The sequence below is a fragment of the Anoplopoma fimbria genome, chromosome 7, assembly GCF_027596085.1.
Source record: "Anoplopoma fimbria isolate UVic2021 breed Golden Eagle Sablefish chromosome 7, Afim_UVic_2022, whole genome shotgun sequence".
In the NCBI taxonomy this organism is placed as follows: domain Eukaryota; kingdom Metazoa; phylum Chordata; class Actinopteri; order Perciformes; family Anoplopomatidae; genus Anoplopoma; species Anoplopoma fimbria.
Window position 1 is genome coordinate 450420 of NC_072455.1, and position 6000 is coordinate 456419.

At 42.4% G+C, this 6000-nt stretch overlaps 1 long non-coding RNA gene across 1 annotated transcript; it reads left to right on the forward strand.

Annotated features, from left to right (window-relative positions):
• Positions 1-736: 736 nt before the first annotated feature.
• Positions 737-3189, forward strand: LOC129093017 (uncharacterized). Its single transcript, XR_008531275.1, has 3 exons — positions 737-821; positions 2714-2888; positions 3115-3189. It is a non-coding gene; the product is annotated as an uncharacterized LOC129093017 (long non-coding RNA).
• The last annotated feature ends 2811 nt before the right edge of the window (positions 3190-6000 follow it).

The following is a 6000-nucleotide window of genomic DNA, read 5'->3' on the forward strand; positions in this document are numbered from 1 at the left end:
TATATATATATATATATATATATATATATATATATATATATATAAATATATATATATATATATATATACATCAGCAACCCATCTTGACAGCAGATGATTAACTAGAGGCTCCCAGATTAAGATGCACTTGATTAGTGGAGCAGGGCTCCTGTGGGACAGTGGTAGAGCGGGTCGTCTTCCAATCAACAGGTGGATGGATCGATGCCCGGCTCGTTGAGTGTCCATGAAGGAGAGAAAGTTTGAGTGATTTTACAGTTTGATGAACACAAACATCCGTCCAGAAGTCAGACATGTTTATTAATAACAAACAAAAGGCTGTGTGTTTCTAATAATAATTTAATAATATACTAATATACTTGTATAATATATATTAATCATTATTATTATTGTTATTATGGACCTCTTTGAGCTCAAGAGGCTGTAAAGCTTGTTTCCTGTTTCCTGAAGTTGTTTGATCCACTGAGGATGTAAATATATTGATTACATTGAAAGGAGGAAGTGAATGGGGGTAAAAGTCCAGCTCTGTCTCTCATTTACCTTCCTGGTATCCATGGCAACAGTGTCATAAAAACATGTCAATAATTAATGTGGACTTCTGAGAAGTGTGTGTGTTTAGCATGAAGTTTTGCTCTTGAAGCAAATACACACACACACACACACACACACACACACACACACACACACACACACACACACACACACACACACACACAGTATTCGTGTGTGTGTGTGTGTGGACAGACTTTGTCCCGGCTGCAGGAAGTAGCCGGTCAGCCGGTACACCGACGCCGTGACGAGGAGCTGCAGCTTCAAACCAGTCTGTGAGTACAAACTGGGAGAACTGGGAGAACTGGGAGCAGAGAGTTTCCTCTGATGAAGACGAGTCGGTACGGTCTCTGATCAATACATGATCAAAGATGTTATTGATATTAAAGAGGGTATTGATTTCTGTGGATGCAGTTATTGACTTTACATTTGACTCCTCAGTACACAAAGTATTTAACTTAAAGTGTATTTAATCAATAGTTTTATAATAAGAATGTACAGAGTTATAAAGTGTTCGATCAGCTGATCTTTACTACACCTGTTCAGGTACTCTGTTCTCTACCTGTTCAGGTACTCTGTTCACTACCTGCTCAGGTACTCTGTTCACTACCTGTTCAGGTACTCTGTTCACTACCTGCTCAGGTACTCTGTTCTCTACCTGTTCAGGTTCTCTGTTCTCTACCTGTTCAGGTACTCTGTTCTCTACCTGTTCAGGTACTCTGTTCACTACCTGTTCAGGTACTCTGTTCACTACCTGTTCAGGTACTCTGTTCTCTACCTGTTCAGGTACTCTGTTCTCTACCTGTTCAGGTACTCTGTTCACTACCTGTTCAGGTACTCTGTTCTCTACCTGTTCAGGTACTCTGTTCACTACCTGTTCAGGTACTCTGTTCTCTACCTGTTCAGGTACTCTGTTCACTACCTGTTCAGGTACTCTGTTCTCTACATGTTCAGGTACTCTGTTCTCTACCTGTTCAGGTACTCTGTTCTCTACCTGTTCAGGTACTCTGTTCAGGTACTCTGTTCTCTACCTGTTCAGGTACTCTGTCTCTACCTGTTCAGGTACTCTGTTCACTACCTGTTCAGGTACTCTGTTCTCTACCTGTTCAGGTACTCTGTTCTCTACCTGTTCAGGTACTCTGTTCTCTACCTGTTCAGGTACTCTGTTCTCTACCTGTTCAGGTACTCTGTTCACTACCTGTTCAGGTACTCTGTTCTCTACCTGTTCAGGTACTCTGTTCTCTACCTGTTCAGGTACTCTGTTCTCTACCTGTTCAGGTACTCTGTTCTCTACCTGTTCAGGTACTCTGTTCTCTACCTGTTCAGGTACTCTGTTCTCTACCTGTTCAGGTACTCTGTTCACTACCTGTTCAGGTACTCTGTTCTCTACCTGTTCAGGTACTCTGTTCACTACCTGTTCAGGTACTCTGTTCTCTACCTGTTCAGGTACTCTGTTCTCTACCTGTTCAGGTACTCTGTTCACTACCTGTTCAGGTACTCTGTTCTCTACCTGTTCAGGTACTCTGTTCTCTACCTGTTCAGGTACTCTGTTCTCTACCTGTTCAGGTACTCTGTTCTGTTCAGGTACTCTGTTCTCTACCTGTTCAGGTACTCTGTTCACTACCTGTTCAGGTACTCTGTTCACTACCTGTTCAGGTACTCTGTTCTCTACCTGTTCAGGTACTCTGTTCTCTACCCGTTCAGGTACTCTGTTCTCTACCTGTTCAGGTACTCTGTTCACTACCTGTTCAGGTACTCTGTTCACTACCTGTTCAGGTACTCTGTTCTCTACCTGTTCAGGTACTCTGTTCACTACCTGTTCAGGTACTCTGTTCTCTACCTGTTCAGGTACTCTGTTCTCTACCTGTTCAGGTACTCTGTTCACTACCTGTTCAGGTACTCTGTTCACTACCTGTTCAGGTACTCTGTTCTCTACCTGTTCAGGTACTCTGTTCTCTACTGTTCAGGTACTCTGTTCTCTACCTGCTCAGGTACTCTGTTCTCTACTGTTCAGGTACTCTGTTCTCTACCATGTGACAAGTTTACATTCTGCATTTGTCTGGAATAAACAAACACAGTTTATATTTCTAGTCGTTGTATAATAAATACTCTGATATCTGAGGTTCTTCATAGAGAGCAGCTGCTAACAGTTGAAATCTATTTATAGCTCCTCCCACTGCAAACCTTCATCATGAAGTCTTCATCATCACCTTCATCATCACCATCATCATCATCGTCTACCTCACTGACAGCTGCATTAGACTCTCATCTCCCCTCCTCTTCATCGTCTCCTCCTCTTCTGTCTCTAAGAAGTCCAGAGCTACAAAAACAGTTTCTAAAAGGTGAAAAGTCTGTTTCACATCCTCTCTCCTGTCTCCTCTCTCCTGTCTCCTCTCTCCTCTCTCCTGTCTCCTGTCTCCTGTCTCCTCTCTCCTCTCTCCTGTCTCCTGTCTCCTCTCTCCTCTCTCCTCTCTCCTCTCTCCTGTCTCCTGTCTCCTGTCTCCTGTCTCCTGTCTCCTGTCTCCTGTCTCCTGTCTCATCGGCCTCATGTTGTCTTTTTGTTTTCAGAGTGTCAGAACAGATGTGTGTCTCACAGCGATGACGGAGAATCCAGGGTCGCCTCCTCCTCCTCCTCCTCCTCCTCCTCCTCCTTCTCCTCCACCTCCTCTCCTCTGCCCTCCCCCTCAGCCCCTCCCCCTTCAGCCCCTCCCCCTGCGGCTCCTCCTCCTCTTCCTCGTCTTCTCCTGTCAACAGACCAGGTGAGCCTGATCTCCCTCTGGGGAGCATGAACGTGATAATGAGCTGATGTTGAACATCGCCCCCTGGTGGAGAGGACAGACTACGCGTTCTCTTTATACAGTTAGTGCTGTTTACTGTCATGTGACCTCGTATGTCTCGATGACATCATGACTCTGTCCTCGTTGCTGATTGGATGTTTGCCGTGTTCTGTTTGTGTGCAGCTCGTCTGTCTCTGTCGAGTCCAGAGCTGCTGACAGAGCTGAAGAAGACGAAGACACGAAGCCTCCGACACGTCACCACTAACAACGGACTGACCACCGTCTTCTGTGGACGAGGACGAGGAGCAGGAGGAGGAGGAGCAGGAGGAGGAGGAGCAGGAGGAGGAGGAGGAGCAGGAGGAGGAGGAGCAGGAGCAGGAGGAGGAGGAGGAGGAGGAGGAGGAGGAGGAGGAGGAGGAGGAGGAGGAGGAGGAGGAGGAGGACGACAGGTGAGCAGAGTTCTAAAGTTGATCTCAGATCAGTCAACGGAGACTTAAAGAGAATCTTTTCTTAAAAGTTGCTCTTCTCCTCCAGGCCTCAAGCTCCGCCCCCTCCTCACCGCCAACCAATCAGAAGACTTCACCCTGAGCGTAACGGGACAACGTCTAATCATCTTAATAAAGGAATAATTGAATCTAATGTGACAATTAATCTTAACTTGGTAAAACATTCTAATGAGAAACGGTAACGATGTTGTTGTAAAAAATGCATTTTCTATTAAAAAACTGATTAGTAATAACAATGAGTCTGATCAGCTCCTGGCTTTGTCATAAAACAATGTTTCAGTCTGAACAAACAAATCAAACTCAATATAAAGGTGAAGCTCAGAAAACAACAACGCCGTCAGACACGTTGTGTGAATGAGTTGGTGGACGTGAAGGTCGGAACGTAAAGAAGGTTTCCACATCCACGCTACTGGGAATCTGGACCCTGACATGTTTTTACTTCCTCTTTATTGACAAAAGACAGTAGAAAAAAATAAAATAAATATATATATATATGTATATATACATATATATATAAACATATATATAAACATGACATCAGCTTGTCTACGGATGTCTCGTGCTTTAAAGATAAAGGTAACCATGCAGGTTATGTAGTTATGTAGTTCCATAAAGACCTTCACAGAAGGACGAGCTGCTCAGATACATCAACCACGTTGAGCACAGCTCTCAGGGGAGGAGCCTCAACGAGTTCACAGATTCATCTTATGAATATGATGTTTGTCATGTTTATGGAAACATCTAGAAGCAGAGAGGCTTCCTGTGAGTCCACATTGGGCTTTTATTAGATAGTGAAAGTGAGAGTGAGGAAAGAGAAGAGGGTTGTTGGTACATCGGACGCATGAATGATTCATTCATTTGAATTATTATTATTATTATTATTATTTTACTATTATTATTAATAATATTATTATACTATTATTATTGTATTATTATATTATATTATTATAATTATTATACTTGTTATTATTATATTATTATTATTATATTATTATTATTATTATTATGTATTTCATCCATATATTTTCTTTCTTTCTGTATATTTCATTAAATTATCTTTATTTTACCTTCATATTTTCGGCTTTTCTTTTCTCTGACCTCAGATCTGTTAAAGATGGAGACAGATGAGCTGAAGACGAGGAGTGAAGAAGAGGAGTTTGTGATGAGTGTTCATTAACATAATGCCTGTCAGCTGATGAAGATGGTGGCGTTTGTCTGGTTACAGTTGAATGAATAAATAAAGTCGTTCACTGAAGCAATTTAACACAAAAACTGTGTAATAACTAAAACATTATTGGTGTATTAGTATTAGAAGATGTTTATAGATTTTAAAGTGTACATTTATTGATTAAACACTGGTATCAGATCAGTAATCAGTATATGAACGAAACCCAAACACCAGATATAAGTTTATTAATATTATTAAGATAAGAATCCTTTATTAGTCCTGCAGCGGGGAATTTACAGGATTACAGCAGCAGAGAGGATAGTAAAAAAACAAGATCAAAAATAAGTATTATAAATAAGTAAATGAGTAATAAAAAAAACAGTAAAAAACAGTAAAGAATCAATTCAATTCAGTTTATTTTGTAGAGCCCCGAATCACAAATTACAAACCCCTCTTTCTGTCCTTACACCCTCACACATCCTCTGTCCTTGCCTCCTTACATCCTCTGTCCTTAGAGGGCTTTACAATCTGTACACATGTCCTTAGACATCCTCTGTCCTTACACCCTCACATCCTCTGTCCTTAGACCCCTCACATCCTCTGTCCTTACATCCTCTGTCCTTACACATCCTCTGTCCTTATACCCTCACATCCTCTGTCCTTATCCTCTGTCCTTAGACCCTCACATCCTCTGTCCTTACACCCTCACATCCTCTGTCCTTAGACCCTCACCTCATCCTCTGTCCTTACACCCTCTGTCCTTACACATCCTCTGTCCTTACACCCTCACATCCTCTGTCCTTACACCCTCACATCCTCTGTCCTTACACCCTCACATCCTCTGTCCTTAGACCCTCACATCCATCCTCTGTCCTTACACCCTCACATCCTCTGTCCTTAGACCCTCACATCCTCTGTCCTTACACCCTCACATCCTCTGTCCTTACATCCTCTGTCCTTAGACCCTCACATCCTCTGTCCTTCCCTCACATCCTCTGTCCTT